Source organism: Sebastes fasciatus, chromosome 9 (genome assembly GCF_043250625.1).
Source record: "Sebastes fasciatus isolate fSebFas1 chromosome 9, fSebFas1.pri, whole genome shotgun sequence".
Taxonomy (NCBI): Eukaryota; Metazoa; Chordata; class Actinopteri; order Perciformes; family Sebastidae; genus Sebastes; species Sebastes fasciatus.
Window position 1 is genome coordinate 10,702,421 of NC_133803.1, and position 21,222 is coordinate 10,723,642.

General features: G+C 41.1%; 1 protein-coding gene across 14 annotated transcripts in view; it reads left to right on the plus strand.

Annotated features, from left to right (window-relative positions):
- kcnma1a (potassium large conductance calcium-activated channel, subfamily M, alpha member 1a) overlaps positions 1–21,222 on the plus strand; it is a 182,607-nt gene that overhangs the window by 2,647 nt on the left and 158,738 nt on the right. Inside the window, exon 1 of one of the 14 annotated variants that reach the window (XM_074645989.1) lies at positions 439–451. The exons of the other annotated variants lie outside the window; for them this stretch is intronic. The gene's annotated coding sequence lies outside the window, so the exon portion shown is untranslated. Of the gene's footprint in view, positions 1–438; positions 452–21,222 lie in introns of those variants that run through there. 14 annotated transcript variants of the gene reach the window in all.

Genomic DNA, 21,222 nt, shown 5'->3' on the forward strand with positions numbered 1-21,222 from the left:
AGTGGACATGCTGTAAAATAAAAAATAAAGTTCAAAAAGCCTCAATTGTAAGATTTTCTTTTAACCCTAAATAGGAAGGAAATCACATAAAAAAAGTAATTGGAAGACTCTTTTTTTACTCAGTTCCCAGGAGGATATACTGTGTTTTTCCTATGTGAAACTTTTTGCGTAATGGCCCTTTATTGTGTGACACTGAGTTTGATGGCTTTCCTCATCATCTGCACCAGTGAAGTGCCCAAGTGCATCCTTTTGAATATGGTTGTTTATTATCCTGTTGGCTGTGTTTACCAGCTCCCACTCTTGAATGGAGGTGGGTGGTGTTGCATGACAGATATATGGGTGGGATGAGAGGAAAGCAGTTCCTTCATTTTTAATTTTGCATACATCAAAGTATAGCCTTGACTTCTATACATGTGGACTGTTTGCTGCCAACTGCAACGTCAAACACAAGGTATTATGGCTGCTAAAAAAATCAGTTTGTGTGGATGTATCATATACATATTTCACCGTTTCTCCTCGTTTACAAGAGATGAGACGCAACCAGATACCCACCAGCAGTCACAAGATGGATCCCTCATTATATTTGCATGGTTTACTTTCATCACTTTTCCTAGCAAGATGGTGAGAAGTACGAAGGATTGGCATATGGTTCGGTTGCCATTTCTGATACTGGGATCCATGAGCATTTAACAAGATGACAGGAGGCAGACAGCCAAGTAATAGCCTAAATAGTACACTGGGCAGAGTTATGTCTCAGTGTAAATAAGAGATGTTTATGATGATGGTGATGGGATGATTTTTTGTCAGTAGACTTGAAAATAATCTAAATCCTAGAGGTCTGATTGTACTGGATTCATATGGAAAACATTTAACAAACACAACACTAGCACTTTTTCCTTATTTTTCAAAAATCCTGATTTTGGCTATTAAGAAAAGTGTGATTTTTCATGTGATCTAAAAATTCCAAAGTTGTACTGTTAGATACTTGCCCAACGTATGTCCGTACCAAATTTCAAGACTTTTGACCAATCACAACAGATGTTGTGGCATTTTTCCACACACATATTTACTGTGTTTTTCCTATGTGACACTTCTTGCGTAATGGCCCTTTATTGTGTGACACTGAGTTTGATGGCTTTCCTCATCATCTGCACCAGTGAAGTGCCCAAGTGCATCCCTTTGAATATGGTTGTTTATTATCCTGTTGGCTGTGTTTACCAGCTCCCACTCTTGAATGGATGTGGGTGGTGTTGTATGACAGATATATGGGTGGGATGAGAGGAGGAGCAGTTCCTTCATTTTTTAATTTTGCCTACATCAAAGTATAGCCTTGACTTCTAGGGTGAACTATATGATGCTGCACATTCCACCAGTGAGACCTAATAATGAAGCCCATTGGGACTTTCTCATGCTGACACCAACGCCATCAAGGCTGTCCCTTTTCATAGTATGCAACAACTCTGCAACATCCAGTCCCTGGAAACATCATGTCTTCTTCACAGCTTTTTTTTCTATTCTGTGGTTGCTGTAATGTGTTTTTTTTTTTTGCTGCATGATGAATGTGTTTGTGGCACGATGAAAGTAACCTGTCTGCAGGACCGATATAGAAACAGGATGAAAAAAGAGGGTGACCTGCTTTAACGATGAATCACGGCTGATTCACATGTGTTATTAAAGCCCTGCTTCATACATGACTCACACACGCTTGTGTGTAGTGCCAGTGGTACCCTGGCTGAGCAGAGGGGCACAGGAGAGAAGGTGATGTTGCTTTTAGAGTCTGCAAAATAACGGCCTGTTTTATTTCTTGCTTGGAATGAGAAAACATTTTTATATTTTAATACAGAAAAGAATCCAATAATGGCAAGTGCTTTAAGCGAAAAAGGTGTTGGAAAGAGGATGTAGTGACAGTGATGGAAGGAAGAGAGAGAGAGAGAGAGAGAGAGAGAGAGAGATGGTGAGCTTCCTCTTCCTTTGATATGTTTGGATTGTGTCCAATTCAAATGGATGAGCCATGTCCCTCCTGCTGCTCTTCTGCCATGTCCTTATGGTGGCCTTGACCCTTTTCTGCCCATTTTATTTGCTATTATGACAGGTGGGAGATGTGGGCATAGAGTCATCATCCTTAACTGGCAATAACAGCAGAAAATAGCCTTCATTGCTCTGCAATGCTGAATGCTGTAAGATGCAATTTTGGGTCATTTGGTTTGGTTTTTAGTGCATCTTTATAGATTTAACAAAATTAGTTGGTAAAGGAAGGTTTTATTTTACATTTGTGAAGACTTTTGCATAACAGTGAAACACAGTTAATGCCATTGAACATAGGTTTTGTTTACATTTATGCCACATAAATTGATATCTGAAAGATATTCTTGTAAATAGTGTTGTGATATTTGAATTTCAATATCGTATCTCCCAGCCCCCACACTCACCAATATGCACAAAAATAAATCCATTATAGCAGATATGTTCAATTAAGCTGCCTTGGCCCTAGATATTGGATAGGACATGACATTAGTTAAGGCTTTCCTCTTTCTTTTTTTGAATTGTCCAGTCAGACTAATGGCTGCATATTGAAAAACACAAGTAGATATTTACATATCAGAATTTGTGCCCAAATACTATATTTAGTATAACAGTATAGTATAGTTTCAATTTATTTTAACTCCACTGTTTTATGCCTTAGATTATGATATTGCTTTTACATTTACTTGTGTGATTTCCCCTTTTCTATAAACACATTTTATGAGCATTGTTGAAGGAACCAAAGACCAAAGATTTTCATTGCCAATGACTGCATATGACAAATAAAGAACCTTGAACCTAGTATGATAAGAAAAAATGCCACAACATTTGTTGTGATTGGTCAAAAGTCTTGAAATTTGGTACGGACATACGTTGGGCAAGTAACTAACAATACAACTTCGGAATTTTTTTAGATCACATGAAAAATCGCACTTTTATTAATAGCCAAAATCACGATTTTTGAAAAATAAGGAAAAAATGCTAGTGTTGTGTTTGTTAAATGTTTTCCATATGAATCCAGTACAATCCGACCTATGGGATTGAGATTATTTTCAAGTCTGCTGACAAAAAATCATCTCCTCCCCATCATCATAAACGTCTCTTATTAGACATAACTCTGCCCTGTGTACTATTTAGGCTATTACTTGGCTGTCTGCTCATGGATGCCAGTATCCGAAATGGCACCGAACCATATGCCATCCTTCGTACTTCTCACCATCTAGCTAAGAAAAGTGATGAAAGTAAACCATGCAAATATAATGAGGGATCCATCTTGTGACTGCTGGTGGGTATCTGGTTGCGTCTCATCTCTTGTAAACGAAGGAGAAACGGTGAAAAACGAACACACTGTCTCTGTTTGTGCTCCGTCTCTGAGCTGTTGTGTTGCTGTTGTGTGGAATAAGGCAGAGCCCAGCCATCCCGTTAGGTGACTTTGGTAGGCTTGACACTTGGCTGCGGAGGGAAAAGGCTTGTTAGGAGTATTAAGAAGGGGAAACTGGATCTGTGTTCAGCTGACTGGTGCGGCCGACTAACTTGGCATGTGTCAGAAACAGGATGCATAGTTGGCGTGGAGGGGTGAGCGGGGGTTATGGGCTTTTCTCTGGCAGTATACTGGGAACCTGGAATCAGACGCAAGGAAATAGAGGTGGAAACTCTGAGAGAGAGATACACAGGAGGAAGTGGAAACACGGGGTGTGAGGGTGACGAATGGTTTGAGAGGGGGGTGTTGCATTGCATAGTGTCCTCCCGTGCTCTGCCATTGACACACAGCTGTGTCCTAATTCTTTTAAATGACTTACATCTCTGTCGGGAGTGTAAGGGAGAGGTCGTGGGTCATATAGACATCATAACTGGAAGAAGGAAGGAGATAAGTGGATGCAAAGAAAAATGTGCAGTTTAAAGGCCGTGGTCGGGTGGTGATGAGTTCAGGGAACCGGGTATAATCACCATTTCTACTTCTGTCTTTCTAAAACGAGACGGGATTGTATTGCAGACAAACAAAACAAGGTTTTATAGCTCTGATGCTGTCTCCAGGGAGGACTAAAAAAGCAACATAAAATAATAAAAAAAACCCGAACCAATATTGATTTTTCTAACACTGCGCTAGTAATGGCAACATTTATGGCATCATTTATCTGCAGGGTGTTTCAGAGTGCTGCTCAAATGCCATTTTTAAACCACATATCAACCACATTTGTAATTCGATTTTCCCCTACAGTACCTCCCTCTGCAAACACCAGTTCTCATGCTGTCTGGATGAGCTTCATTATTTCACTCACAGTGCACAGTGTTTCCAGACTTCACACGTTCTAAATAAGGGGTTTCCTACTAAGGGAAAGACTCACTCAAGACAATGCTAATGCATATGCATGACTGACAGAAATGGAAGCACAGCCACTGAAGTGATACTGAAGTGGAGGAAACCACTGCCATGTTGCAAGGCTTGTTAGCGTATACGCCTGCTCTATACTCCCTCCCCCCATGGCGTTGTAGTCTTGCTGAATGTTTAGTTTTGTGCCGTTTTCTGTGCTGTGCTGCTTCACTGCTGTATGGTTATCTAATGGTCTAGTTATCTACTCTGCGTCATGCCACCTCCAGGAGGTCTTATATGATGCCTCTGTTATTTGGGATGCGTGGGGAGGAGGAGTATAGAGGCTTTGCGTTTGTGGCACCGATCTCTATTCAAACATGAATGGCTCTGTGAAAGCATGGCTTTATTAAAAAAATTCGAAATACCTGAAATGGTCTGTTAGGGCTGGGAACGAACCGAATTATTCAAATTAATCAATCATACATCATGAATCTTTTATCGAACTAAACTAACTCATATTGCAGTTTCCAATAAATGTTAACCAATCAGCCAACTGCCCAGTATCTTTAACTCAACATACTTGAATTAGATAGTGCAAAGATATCAGAATTGAGCAAATATGAGAAAGGAAATACAGGCACTGATGAATAAGAGAGTAAAAAATCTGTAAATCTGATATTTATCTTTATAATGGAATTCTAATTATTTTAAACAATTATTTTTGTTATAGCTGAAACAAATAGTCGATAAACAAATTAATCCATCTACGGAAAATGAATAGGCAACTATTCTAAATATATATTATATAAAATTATTTAAAATCATAAAAAACAGAATTTGGATTTTTGGTCGGACAAAAAATTATTTGAAGTTCCAAAGTTGGACTTGGTGGAAATTGTGAATGTCATTTCTTTTATTTATTTTTTTACATTTCATAAATAAAATGATTCATTGAGAAAATAATCGGCAGATTAATCAATATTGAAAATTAGAGCTGCAACGATTAGTCGATTAGTTGTCAACTATTAAATAAATGAGTATTTTTTCTTTTAAGTCAAAGTTCTCCGATTGCAGCTTTTTAAACGTGAACATTTTCTGGTTTCTTTACTCCTCTATGACAGTAAACTGGATATCTTTGAGTTGTGGACAAAACAAGACATTTGAGGACATCATCTTGGGCTTTGGGAATCACTGATCTAATCGATTAATCAAGAAAATAATCGGCAGATTAATCAACAATGAAAATAGGCCTGCTGACTAAGTGATATTGTCATGTTGCTATAATGTAGCTGAGGGTCGACACTAGTTTGTGTTACTTTGTACACTACAGGTATTTAGAAGACAGCTTCTGTCTGTCTGCAGCGCTGCATCAGTAAGAGGAGGAGCTGACACCTGTCATACAGCAGTAAGGAGGGAGATGGTTGGCTCTTAAAAGTACCAGGAGTGAGTGGGTATAGTGTAGTACACATCTGCTGTAAACTGGTTGGAACTGACAGTACAGAGGCTCTGGACAAGCCAAGTCAGAGTGGACTGTCAGGAATTTCAATCCAAGCACCAAACTATACACATGGTATCGCTGTGTTATGGTGAGATATAAAGGAGGACTACGAAAATACACCTCCCACCTCACCTCAGAACAACAGCCTCCCCCTCACCCCCTTAAGGTGCAACATGGAGTGTTTTATGTGCACTTTGGAGCCAACAGCCGTCAGGATTGTACGATTGTTTCTGTCCAAACAGCTCAACATGAGGGTTGATGGAGCTCCAGTACAGTACCTGCTCCGCCTCTACAATGTACTCTAGATGCCTACTATTCTGCTTCTGTCTTAATGCTGTAAACCATACTTTTTTTTGACACATTATATCTTGGCTTATACATTTCTTTTTAACAAATATGAATATTGAAACTGCTATTTTCCTCTTTTTTTTCCCGAGATCGTTAGTATTTAGCTCATGTTTGCTTGCAGCTGCAACAGCCCAGTGTCCCCATGGCAATCACAGGGATCATTAAAGTTTCATCTTATCTAATGAGAGTTTGATGTGCTGTGCCTTGGTTCTCCTCACTGAAGGCCAGACTCTGCTCCTGTGATGCGACTAATAACGAGGTGGGGTGAGGACACATCTGGTGCCGAGGCTCCATTTTCTCTGGTCCTTGTCGGGCTGCAGTTAGAAGGTTCATGATAAAGCAAACCTATTAGCACTTAGAGGGTGGGTCCATTATTAGTATTATTATTATTTTTATAAATCCGAACTAACCCTTTTAGTTATTTCCAAACTTAGCACAGCTAACTTTGACTCTGCTGGTGCTAGCGTTCACATTATTCATAACCTTATTGATTATCTTCTATTAGCATACTTTGTTAACCTACATTGCTGCTTTTTACTAACGGCTAAATGGGCGTTTCCATTTGAAAAAAAAATGCAACAGAACGCAGATGAACCCGCCCTATAATTACTAACACTAAGTGTAAAGGTGGAAAACAATTCTTTAAATCTGTTTTTTTTAAACCACAAGTACAAATCCATCTTATGATCATCCATCTAATGAGATATGGCAGCCTTGGTTGAATTTATATCATCACAAAGCATTTCCATAATTGAAGAATTGTTATTGATTTTCATGCACGACGGCTCGGCTTTCACTGCGGAGCAATTAATCAAACCGGAGTTTGAAACTCGCCTCAGTGTTTGAGTCTGCGTCTACATTTTGTGTCCGCCCATATGTGACAAGGAAAAGCCGAATCTATGGCAGGGTGAACGAGGTATGCTGGGACACTCATCACTGCGCTTACCTTTTAAGTGGAATGGATTGCGGAGGTGCCTGCAGAGAGGAACTGTTGTGAGCCTGTGTGTTCGTTTTTGCTTGGCAACGGACCAGCTGCATTTCGCCAGAGCAGCGTAGAGCACACACCCTGACATCAGCTGTCGCTCTCACTACCCTCAGCCTAACTCGGCCCGGCTCGGCCCACATGAGCTTATTGAAATCCAGGAGCTAATTGATGAAATAAAACCTGATGAAATGAGTACACGAGTGCCACTGGATAACACAAAACACTTGATAAAGACTCGCTGTGCACATACGGCTGTACTTATGTAGGCTTCATAGTTTCCGATGTCATGTCAGGAATGCGTGTATAGGAGGACTACTATGTTCTTGTGGCCAGTGGTTGAGCTGCATGTGTCTTGTCATGTGTTGTTGACACTTGCTGGGAGTGAGCATGCCTCACAGCTGTCCCGGGGCAAAGCGTGACCAGTTTCCACCGCAGCACGCATGCTTGTCCCCAACCCTCTTATCAGGAGTAGGGCTGCAACTAAAGACATTTTCAATCGATTGAAATTGTAATCATGATTAATCACATGATTGTCCTTAGTTAATCGTGATTAATTGCAAATGAATCACACCTTTTTTATCTGTTCAAAATGTACCTTAAAAGGAGATTATCAACATAAGAGTAGGTAAATATGCAGCTTTATGCATATATGTATATATTTATTATTGGAACTCAATTAACAACACAAAACAATGACAAATATTGTCCAGAAACCCTCACAGGCACTGCATATAGAATAAAAAAATATGCTCAAATCATAAAATGGCAAACTCGGGGGAGACTCGTGGGTACCTATAGAACCCATTTTCATTCATATATCTTGAGGTCAGAGGTCAAAGGACCCCTTTGGAAATGGCCATGCCAGTTTTTACTCGCCAAAATTGAGCATAAGTTTGGAGCGTTATTAAGGCTCCTTCCCGACAGGCTAGTATGACATGGTTGGTACCGATGTAATGCAAGTTACTTTAAGTTTAGTTAACTTTCACAGCCCTACTTTATATCCTTTTTTTCTTATCAGTATTGGTTTCCATATGTTGGTTTTTCTCCTCTGTCTTCTCTTTCCCCCTTTCATTGGTCGCCCATCGCTCTCTTCATCTTCCTCCCTCCCTTTCCCCTCTCCCAAAGCATCTTCATCTGTCATTGTCCCCCAGGTCTCCCTTGTGTTCCCCCAAAGGAGCCACGGTCTGAGAATTTGGTAGCCAGACAAGACTGGTCTCTGCGGGGAAGCCCCCTGTTGTTCATTTGGCCCTCTACCTCTATTTGGTACCAATGGATTCCTTAGGTTTTCTAGTTTCCTACGCTACCACTATCTTCAATCTAGCTTTAAAACTGAAACCGAAAAAAAGCAAGATGCGTCAAAGAAATTAGCAGCGTTAAAATGAATTTGCTTTAACATGTTATTATCGCGTTAACTTTGACAGCCCTAATATTTTCATTGGTTTGTCGATTAATTGATAATTATTCAGTCTGTAAATTGTCAGAAAATTGTTAAAAATGCTCTTTGCAACTTCCCAGAGCATAAGGTGACCTCTTGAAATGGCTTTTTTTGTCCAATCAACCGTCCAAAACCCAAAGATATTCAGTTTACAATGATAGAAAACGGAGGAAAGCAGCAAAACACAGTCGGTTTAATATAAGCCTTTTACAAACTCGCTCTGTGCAGCATTAACTTTCTTTGCTCATACTCCTCTAATATGGAACGTGTGACTCATGAGTTATTCTTCAGTGGAGATCCTCCCTTTTCAAGGCCCTAATCCCTAATTCTCTGGGCCTGATTTGATGGCCATCTAGGGACAACTGTAGTGTGCCATGCTGATGTATGGTGGTAATCCACAGACAAGGAGAGGCCATATATCACGCCAGACTATGTATATCATGAGGCAGACGCAGAGGTCAACCCCCCTTGTACCCAAACCGTGCTCCCCTGCTGTCATGCTGTTATGTCTTCTTTGGCCAGTCACCGGACTATTAAAAGGACTTCTACGCCCCCAGCAGCTATTCAGAGGTTAAAGGTTAGAGGGGAAGGGTATACCTGGCTCCACATGGGGGGAGAGTGCTAGACTGGCATTCCCATCATTGGAAGTGTGTGACAGGGTCTAAAGCCACCGGATCCTCGCCTAGTCAAACTGGCAGTGGAAAACCATTTGCATACAGAGCCGCTGGTTGAGACCGGCTAGGCTAAGCTGGCGAGGGAGGCCTGCGGGAGGGAGATAGCTAGCTAGTGCCGGGCTTGATCATGGCTTATGGTTTCTAGTCTACCAGCTTTCTTCCTCAGCTGCTGTTGTCCTTAACATCAGAGGATGTGTGTGTGTGAGTGTGTGTGTGTGCGCGTAGGTTGGGTGCTCTCCCTATAGCCAGGCTATTGCAGCAGTTTCAACGATTAGAGAAAAGAGTTAAGATTAAGTTATTTCGAAAAGGTGTATATACTCACATGTAGATGTCTCTATATGTAATGGTTAGATTAAAATAGTTAATTGTGATTAATCGCAAATTATTCAAATTTTTTTATCTGTTCAAAATGTACCTTAAAGGGAGATTTGTCAAGTATTTAATACTCTTAATAACACGGAAGTGGGCTAATATGCTGCTTTATGCAAATGTATGTATATATTTATAATTGGAACTCAATTAACAACACAAACCAATGACAAATATTGTCCAGAAACCCTCACAGGTACTGCATTTAGCATAAAAATTAGAAGCATTCTTGTCATTAATTTTTCAATATTGCTTAGAGTCTACATGTACATGCAATGTTTGTCTATAGTCTTAATACCGCTGAGGTTATCTCACCATGTTATACATTAAACTCTGTTCATATCAAGCCATATAGTCACATTTTTATTTCAGGTTTGTCATACAGAAGTGTTAAAACACTAGAAATGTCCCAACCTTCCATGCCATTGCATGGAGGCACAGCAACCAGACAGGCCAGCAGCACGTGCACAGCCCTGGGACTAGTCTTTTCTGGTGCGGATTATCAGGCAGAGCCAGCCATCTCCCACTCTCTCTCTTTCTCTCTTCTCTTCTCATCTCTGCTTCACTCCCCTCCCCTCAGCCCACCACCCACCCTCAGAAATCAGGGGAGCCAGTGGAGCATTGATACGTGGACATCAAAACATGGTTAACGTTATAATTGTTGCTTTGAGCTGTGTGCACTGATGCACGGGGAGAGAGAGAGAGAGAGAGAGAGAGAGATGGAGACGGAGACGGAGAGAGAGAGAGAGAGAGAGAGAGAGAGAGAGAGAGAGAGAGAGGGAGTGTGTAGAGGACTCGGCAGTGACCTTCAAACATCTCAGCAGGCGGTGTTTCTGCTTCCTATTTAGACATCAGCTCTCTCTCTCTCTCATACATGGCTCTGTGTGCCGGCCCTGTGGGTGAACATACAAAGCACATACGAGACGGATAGGAAAGTGTTAGGATTACACCACCACCACAGCCGCTGCCCTCAGCAACCTGTCTCAATTAACCTCCAAGGGGGCTAGGCTAATATGCTAATTGTCATTCTCCTCGCAGGCTAACAGCAGGCTCAGGTTTCCCTCTGCGTGCCAGCAATGGGCCTTCATAGCCACCATGCTACAATGCTGAAGATCGCACCCCATTTGGCAGCATCCCAGTCAGTGTGTATTAGTTAAGTGAGCACCAGACACTAATAAAATGTTTTTATGGGGAAATCCAAGTCTGACTGACAGTGAAGGGCGGCCTACAAGCTGATCCCTGTTCAGCAACAAAGCGAACGGGGCCTGCTACACAATGATTTTACCTCTTGACTTCTTCTGACATTTGCCAGGGTGCCTTGCGCAGAATGAGTAGCCCAGCTGTCAATTACGGCCGTGTTTGATGCTCGCAAAAGTGAAATCCCAGAAGGTGCCGTCTCGCTCAGGTTCCGTGTGCTCTGAAAGCTGTGATATGTATCTAGACGTGAACCAAGCGAGGCCAATTTCAGAGTGACACCAGCTTTGTAAGATGATGCGCCAACCGAGCGTTGAGCCCCTGAATGACAGCGTGCATAGAACCATCATGTACAGATGATGCACAGAGTGCAAGGGTTCAATGCTTAATGTCTCATTAAAGATGGATGATAATGTAGAGCCGCCACGCTGCTTCCTCTGACAGCCATTGAGATGAAGCAACGCTATAATTGGTCAGTAGTTGGAAGTTGCCTTGCTGCCCTCCTGGGGACCATTTGTAGATATTTTTAGTCCGTATTTATGCGTGTGTTTCACACGAATGGTAGCTACTTTAAACACCATGGTTGAACATTAATGATAAACAATGCAGATACAAATGTAATTTATAATCTCCTCCACCGATGACGTGCTTTGAGGGTTGATGTCAGTGATTCTCATGTGTATTCCTGTCTATGAGCCCCATTAGCAGCCATGTAAATGAATACACTTGATTGCACACATGCCCCCCCACACACAGAGACACACACACACACACACACACACACACACACACACACACACTGTCACAGAGATATGAAATACAGTGGAAACCTCCTATGGTGATCACAGTTACAGTGATCAACCGCTTATATGGATCAAAAAGCTTGGGACACAATCATTCCTATACAAACCCTGTTTAAATCATTTGCTTATAGTAAACAAGTAGTCAACAGTGTTCATTTTGGGTCGTTTCATACATGACAACATATGGGAAAAAAAATAAAAAACGGTAATTCTATTTTTCTTTACTTTATTCCCATGATGTTTTGCCTTCCGGTAAACCGTCTGCTTCCGGCTGGCTACCTGAGGCTGGGGCTGCACGCACATTGAAATCATGAAGCTGATGGTAACGTGAAGCACGGAACACGAACAGCGGTTGCATGGATGAAGGCCTTGTGTTGGTTGGACCTATCCACCTCACCTCCCGCCCGTCCGTCCTGTGTGTCTCTTTCGCTCTTCAAACTACGTCACCACAGCATTTCTCTGAGCGTTTAGTATTGACGTGGATGGGTTTACAGCCTGGTTAATGGAAAGCCCGGTGCATCTCATACTGGCCTTCAAGGGTGCCTTGTGCGCCGGTATTGAACGCCGACGTCCTTGACGAAGCGTTGGTATTTGACGCCCTGGGAATGAGAACGGGCTGGCTAGTGATGGAGTCAGAAAATCAATGTGCACAGGGAAAGCGACTGTGGTTTGAAACAGTTGTACTGTATTTTATTTACTGTATGTGTTTTCTTAACAGTCAATAAAATTCGGTAAATACCGAATTTACAATCATGTAATAAATGCACAAATGTCAATTAGATGGTAACCTGCATGAAAAATAAAGAAGAAGAAATTGTTATAATAATCATCCGCTTATATTGATCAATTTGACCCGGACAGACGTGATCACTATAAGCGGTTTCCACTGTATATGCATATTTGTATGAATGGATTGGCCGGGTTGTAATTTCAGTCAGTATGTACTTTTTATCGTGTATCTGTAGTTGTTAGGGCTTCAGTGCCAGATGTCATGTCTCATTCTTTGGTCCTGTCTTGTCAAATGGACTTGCATAATGCTTGGAAGTGTTGACACGTTCCTCCCTTTCCTTGTCATAGCTTTAATTGCAGTGCCAGTTTTCCTGTGTTATGATGGAAATAGTGTAGCAATAACAAATCAGTTTGAGGTCAAGTTACATAAATGTGGCTCTGTGGTTATTATTAGAGACATTAGAATCCAAAATAGATTGCAGCGCTGTTGACACTCCGCTTAGAAATGTGTCAAATGTGAGAAAACAAATGGTAGGCAGATGTATGTGTGTATGATAAGAACGTCTTTTGTAATATTCTTTCAGCACTGATGGTCCTTCTCATTATTTTAATGGTATTTTCTTTACCGTTGTCAATCAGGATTCACGCTCCTTGATGCTTCTGGGTAGTTTATGGTCTGTGCTGAAATGTGCGCTTCAATTATGATGTCGACCAGGGGGAGCAGCAGGGATTCGTTCTAATATTCAGACGACGTAATGGCCGTCCACGGTTCTCATCTGAGGCGCGGAATCCATTGGCTGCGGTGGCACACAGCAGTTGTGCTCCATCTCAGTGTTTTGGCAGGATGTGCTAAACATAATGGCCATTAGGCCTCAGCTATTCTGCACAAGTGAAGCTTTTCAGCACCATGGAGAGCTCAGGAAGGGAGACTGAGCAAAGGCTTCTCATGCACAAGTATGCGGGGCTATGTCGCTGCTGTTGAGGGCTTAAAAAGTGGTTGTTAGACATTTCATGTCTTTGTTTAAACACCTTACAGTTGCTTATATAAAAAAAATACAAATGGCTCTACAGATTCCTCTATTCTAACTGAATGAATGGAAAGGAAAAATGAAAGTAATATCTTTACAGGGCAGCTCTTTAACTAATGCTCAGGGAATGAACAATGAGGTGGAGTCATCACATCTCAAAAGCAGGGTTTAATTGGTTTCATTGAAACTAAAAAGCAGGGATATGAACAGGTTGCTAATATAGCAGCAGTGGAGTGGTGGTGATGCCTGGCAGTACTATCTGAATTTCACTCAGTGAGTGTTGCAAACATTAATAAGGAATGCAGCATCTGGTGGAAAACCAGCCTGAAAATGTTATTCATCTTCTTGTCTTGCACACAAAGTTAGTGGTAGTGGTGCTTTCTTAGATGCTTAACAGCAGCGGGGCTAAAAATGTAAAGTTTGTCATTAGAGTGGAGCTAAAGGAAAGGGTTTATCCCCTTGGGAGCATTTGCTCAGCAAATTTCATGGCAAACTGCTTATTAGATTATGCATATTAGATTACATTACGTGCAAAGTTGACATTTTGGCCTAAGGGGGTGCCACTGGGAGGAAGCTCATGAGTGTTCAGAATCGACAGGATTCATTCTTTGGGGAGCCGTAAATGCACGCAGTAAATGTCATATAACATTTCTTGTGTAAACTAAAAAGTTTGGCCCGCAGAAATCAAGCAGCCAAAACATATGATGTTGCAGAATGTTGTTTAAGATTAGTAACCCAAAAAACTAAATCTTTCCATCTTTTGTGAGTATGTGCACTTTACTAGTCCCACTTGAAAAGGCTCAAAGGACTAGAACTAACTGATGACTTTGGCAAATGTATCTTGGCTAAATTCCCCCAACTCCAATGAATAGCATGAAAAAGATGGTATTAGAGCCTGACTGAAACTGGATATTTAATTAAAAATATTGTTTTCTAACATAAACACGGCACATGAACAAAATGTTTTGATAAAAAAAATTATACCAATGTGGTTTTACTATTGGCTCACAAGCCTTGTTAGAAGTGGGAACCAAATGTCAGATATCTCCCAACAGAGATAAACAAATTATTCATTTTGGACACGCCAACATTTTTAAAATGATTAATTCACAATCATAATAATAATTTTCAGGAAAAGCCATACTTTTATTTGGCAGCTTTCTAAAAGCTCTTTTATTTAATATTTGTCTAAATAAAATTTTTATCAATAAGACCTTTTAAAGATTGTGACATTCTACAAAATGAAAAAATATACCTGTGTTTACTTGTCAAACTTAGTAGAGGCAACACCATTTCTACATTACCTGACGTTCCTTGTCAGCCAACATATAATATGCCAATACAATATACTGTATGTCTCACTGAACTATCAGTCTGGCTGTAGACGCTACGCAAACCCCTGCTACAGTCAGGCATGGGGCCAGTCCTGAGCAGTCAGCTGAGAGCTTTGGCAATAGATCTTCTTCATAGCAGACATGTTGACATGTCATATCAGGAAAAGCACAGGTGTAATTAATAACATTAGTAATGGATGCATTCCATTTAAATGAACCAGTCCCAGATCTTTAGTATTGTGCATGCTGGCTCACTGTTGGCGTACTTATGACAGAGCCATAATTAATGCTATTAGTTCCACCTGTGCTTTTCCTGCCATTTCAAGTCAAATTTTCTGCTGGGAAAAAGACCGACCATAAAACAACTGAATCCACTGGTTGGAGATGGTTAAAAGGAAAAAAAAATGTGATTATTAATGTTGTTAACTTATATTTTACTTTAAATGCTTTCAAAAACGGGTGTTTGTCAGGAGGACTTTTAATCAGGATCATCTTATGTTTGGTTTCTATAATTATCTGTATTCAACCTGCAGTAGGCAGAATGTTTTTAGCATGATTGGGCAAATATTCCATAATAACCTTTCAGCATATTGTAATTCAAGTGTTCTGAGAGAAAACTAGACTTCTGCACCTCCTCATGGCTCTGTTTTCAGGCTTTAAAAAAATCTATCCTGTGACAGGAGACTTTTCATTCATTTCAGAGAGAGAGAGCGTTCCTATTTAGTGTTCCTATTGGCTGTGCTTTGGATGGTGGGCGGTACTTGGTATTTCCTCAACTGATCTCAACATGGCTGCCAGGTCACAAACTTTCTAATTTTACAGCTAAACAGTAGTAAACAGGAGTTTGTGAGTGATTGACAGCTGCTCAGGGATGGCAAGGCTCCAGCTCGGCTCTGATTGGTTGTTTTCCTCCGGTCTGTGAAATCTTGCAGATGCCATTAGGAGCACTGGAGGATTTCAGATTACCTGTCTCATGCACTACTGTTTTTTTTTATCATTTGCTCCATTTCTACTCACTGCTACTTTAATTGGCTCTAAATAATTAGTAGAATTAAGAAATATTCATTAATATGATTTGTAAATAATAACACAATCACTACTGAAGCCTGACAGCAAGGCTTCTTTATTCCTCTAAGGGTGGCTTTTTAAACAGCTGAGTAACTGTGAAAACACGACATTAAAAGAACCCATAAGGGCTAATGTGTCTTATTTTCCCCCTGTGGTGCAGGACTGAGAGATTTTGAATTAAAAACATTTTTGCCGGCAGGAGGGGTCAGAATATCGGGAGCGGGTTGGCACATCTGCAGGAGCAGGCAATAATGGTCTGAAATTGTGAAGCAGTGGGCGATTGAAAGAACTATCCCACGCAGACATTTAATTGAGACTTTAAAGGGGCAGAAACACACTTCTGAGTGCAGTCATTTGTTATGTCCTGACCAAAGTGAGAAGAACACTTACTGTAGTTGTTAATTCGCTAAAATTGTTGCTGCGTAGAAATCCTGACTGCCAATAACAGATTTGTTGACGCGGTTGGATTTCAGGATAAGCCTTGAAAAGAAAAATGTAGGAGGGGAAGTTGAATGGCTGCTGAGATTTCAGGTTTGTAAAGTAAATGTAAGTAATGACAATTACTTCAGACAGCAGTCTTAAGGCCTTTGCACACCAAGTCTGTATTTTTCATCCGAAATTGTTGCACGTTTAAAAATATATACGACTTCACATTGTGTCAATCACGTTAACACCTGACTCCCTGACTTTCGCCCATCGTTAAAGTTTTAGGAACAGGTTCGATTTTAATGCGTTTTTTCGCATCTATCAAAAGCCAAAAGAGGGTTGTTTGACCACTCAGAGCCACCATCCATGCAAACGTCATCATCCGAAATGGCATGATAAACATTCACTTCATCTCCCAGCACAAAGCACTTTACGATAAAGAAATAAAAGAATACAGTGATGCGGAATTTAAAGATAGATTGTTGTTGAGCAGCTTGGAATCGGGGATGGTTGCAGAACAAAGGATGTAGGAAAGATTAGACAGTAGTGATTTTGCTCTAGGCAGCTAAACGATTGCTTCTTGCTAATGTCATTCATGACATTATGCATTCAAATGCATTTGAAAAATAAGGACTTGGTGTGCAAAGACCTTTTAATCTTTAAGTTCTAATTCTTAAGATTTCAGTCTGTAGCTTGTATTTCTGGTAATCCTAAGTACCTAAGAGAACTCATTTTCTCTAGTTTGCTTTATGATTGATATCCTGATTGAGTGGGTGCTTGTGTTGATGGACAGAGGCTTGGTTTTGTTCTGATTAGTTTTGGTGCTCTGATCTCTGGCAGGGGCTGGAATAGGAGACTGCTGAGCTTAGCAGCTGCTCTACTGCACTTTGTCTCAAGTGAACATGAGCAACAGAAGTATGCTGGCAAGTTTTCAGAAAGCCACAGGCTGTTTCTCTCCATCGGTCTGTCCTCTTTAATCCCCCCCCCCTTAGTTGACTTTATATTAGGGCTGTCAATCGATTAAAATACTCAATCGCGACTAATCGCACAGTTTTTTATCTGTTCAAAATGTACCTTTTTAAAGGCAGATTTGGCAAGTATTTAATACTATTATCAACACGGGAGTGGGTAAATATGCTTCCTTTATGCAAATATATGTATATATTTATTATTGGAAATCAATTAACAACACAAAACAATGACAGATATTGTCCAGAAACCCTCACAGGTACTGCATTTAGCATAAACATATGCTCAAATCATAACATGGCAAACTGCAGCCCAACAGGCAACAACAGCTGTCAGTGTGTCAGTGTGCTGACTTGACTATGACTTGCTCCCAAACTGCATGTGATTATCATAAAGTGGGCATGTCTGTAAAGGGGAGACTCGTGGGTACCCATAGAACCCTTTTTCATTCATATATCTAGAGGTCAGAGGTCAAGGGACCCCTTTGAAAATGGCCATGCCAGTTTTTCCTCACCAAAATGTACCATAACTTTTGAGCGTTATTTAGCCTCCTTGGTGACAAGCTAGTATGACATAGTTGGTACCGATGTAATGCAAGTTACTTTAAGTTTAGTTAACTTTCACGGCTCTACTTTATATCCTTTTTTTCCTTATCAGTATTGGTTTCCATATGTTGGTATTTCCCCTCTGTCTTCTCTTTCCCCCTTTCATTGGTCGCCCATCGCTCTCTTCATCTTCCTCCCGCCCTTTCCCCTCTCCCAAAGCATCTTCATCTGTCATTGTCCTTCAGGTCTCCCTTGTGTTCCCCCAAAGGAGCCACGGTCTGAGAATTTGGTAGCCAGACAAGACTGGTCTCTGCTTGGAAAACCCCCTGTTGTTCATTTGGCCCTCTACCCTCAGGGATATAAACACGGGGGGGTGGAGGGACAGATCATATGTGATATCACAGATGATGTGTGGAACCATAGCTTTGTTAAAAAACACTGGAAAAGACTTGCCTTCACCAGTCACTCAGAATTACAGAGCATGACAGGAGAGGGTTGAAGGGGAGAAAGATGGACAGCAGGACGGGGATATATGGATGCAATCCTCCACAATTTATGAGAACACCAGTCGCACTTTCTCTTTTTATTTCGTGGGTGATTTACCCTTCCCCTTTAGGGAATTGACCCCTGCTTAAGGGATCAGAAAATGGAAAACTGTGACTCAAGCGTGACATGAGAAAGGAGCCTTTCACCTGTCTCGAAAGGGGTCAGGGTCAAAGTTGACGAGGGGTCGCAGGAGAAATTAGCCATCTGCATGTTCTCACATGACAGTACAGTGAGCAGAACAAAGGCGGGGACGCCTTTTGAGGTGAAACCCTACCTATATGCACGCTGCCCTGCTGCCGTTTCCTCTTCCTGCGGGACTAGCGCCGATCCTGCTAACATGGCTGCTCTGTAATTACTCTGACACGCAGCCTCTGACCATCACTGCCACGCTCCCTGTCGATCAAAGCGGCCCGTTCTTGGCGAGGCGTGCGTGTGGGTGTGAGAAATACAGGGTTTATAGCGATTTTAAAAATGCATGCTAGGCGATAAGACGCACAAGTCAGGAAATACATCTCCTTGTTATAAATAGATAAAGAGGATCTTTCTTAGCCTTGTTCAGCCTCCCAGAGTCTAGTCGTTACGTCCACACGCCGGTCCAATAACACAAAGAAAGGGAGCTTCCTTTGTTACACTGCAGCTAATTTCAATGCAGACATTTTGCTCACAGACATTTAATCAACGCAAACATTATGAATTCATCAGTTTTACCCTGTGATGTCTTGAGTTTTCTTCCGTCTTTTTAGGGCGGTGAAAAACGGAGAGGAGACTTGGAACAGCATTGGGAAGCCAATGGGCAGAATGGCAGTGATATATAGAGATTGCAGTGCATAATGTGATTTACTGCTGTCTCAGGGTCAGCCTTGGCCATGCTGTTTTTATTCACACATACAGAAGCACACACACACACACACACACACACACACACACACACACACACACACACACACACACACACACACACCATTAAAAGCATTAGGAGTCTGACATTTAGGCTGTGCATGACGGCACACAGGTGGTGGTTTGCTTTTCACCTCTGTGTCACAGTACGCACGGACGCATGGAGATAAGGCAGTTTGAAAGGAACTGGTGCTGGAAACAAGTAAGCTGGGGCACCAAGAAGTAGTCAGGAGGACAGTTTTAAAAGATTTTTTTTTACATTTTGGAACATCATGTCTGCATGGTAAATATGAAGCTATTGCTGACAGCTGGCTAAAGACCGGAAACATGGGCTAACAGCTAGCCTGGCTCTGTCCAAATGTAACAAAAATCACCCTACCTGCAAATCGCAGTATTTGTTGTTTGTCAAATTACCTTTTTAAATTAAATTAAATATTTCCGTGCTGCAGAGATGTACTGGCCTACACATCATATTCTACAGACTTCTCTTGTGTGCCAAGCGTGTAGGAAAACTATGGTGGCCGATGCAAAAAACGTGAATGGCCATATCTAGATCCAGTGTTTGGTTTGGCCGTTCTGGGCTACTGTAGAAACATGTCGATTGGCTCCATTAAGATAGGACCTTCTCTGTATGTAGATATAAACGGCTCATTCTAAGGTAATGGAAACACAGCGATTCTTATTTTCACGTGATAATATACAAAAGAAAACATACTTAATATTATATTCCAGTTTCTTCCAATAGATCCCCCTGAATGCTTTACACTGTTGCTTTAATATTACTTGTCATAACAACCTCGGATTACAAGGCACAGTGACACTAGTGGACCGCATGCTTGCCTCTACATGCATACAATGTGCCACTTATGTATAGTATCAGTCTGAATCGTGGTAGTACTGTAGTTCATCTAACCTTCTGTCATAAAGTGGCTGTAACCTCCTGATTGCTGGGGTCATTAACCATGCGTTCCAATACCCCATACTACCATACTATTTAGTATGCCAGAAAATGATTTAGTATGTACCAATACATAGTATGTGAAATGCAGTATGCCAAAAATACCAGGGCAGCTGCAGTATGTACTAAAAGTAAAAAGAAAAAGTATGCAATGTGGCCTTAATGTGCCTTAATGTAACAGTGAATGCTAGGAGAATGGTGTTTCAAGCAATCAAGCTGCTTTTGATTTGAAATGTTTTGAGTTCAAATTTCCAAAGTTATTACATGGCGAAAAGTGATAGAATTCTATATATTCACATTCACTTGTACATGCACATCTATAGCCCTTAAAATGCAGTTAGCCTTCTGGGAGTTGATGGAGAAAACGAGGCAATTAAAATTTTCCAACCAAAGGGTTTGGTGCACAGAAGTCCTCCCTGTCTCAGTGTTTAGAGGCAAATTGCATTTTGTTTTTGTTTTGCCATTCCAATTACTGCTGGGGATAGATACTTCCTGTCCTCCTCTCTGTTCTGGGAAAACAAAACAACACACAACAGCTGGAAGCTCCCTCTGGTTTTAAAGGTGACTCTACTCTTGTTTGTACCTAGATATCGTTAAACCAGGAAATTGCATTCTTTATTAACTCTGTTTTTTAATATTGTTATAGTTATGTACACCATTATGCTGCATAATGGTAATCATTAAGTCTTACCCAGACATTGCCCATTAGTTATGGACTGTGATGATTTATATGAGTGCTTAGCTCCATTGGTAGAACATCATACTATCAGTGCCAGTACTACTCTAGGCAAGCATTTAATGGCTCGCACCGAGCTGCTGCAAAATCTTCCTATGGGACCCATATAATGCAGCTGAGGTGCTACAGGTGGAATCCCTCATGAATAATGGAGGCGCCAGTGTGTTGTTCATTTGTTGTGCGGACACGGATACCGGAGCTGCATTATTGATGGGACCAAGCCTGAGTTGGGAGGTGGCATTCTTTACCCTGATATTCATAAATCAATAACAAAGAATCCCTCAAGCTGTTTTTCACAATGCAACAGGCAGCGCGTTACATCCTAGGGCCACACTACAGTATTTATT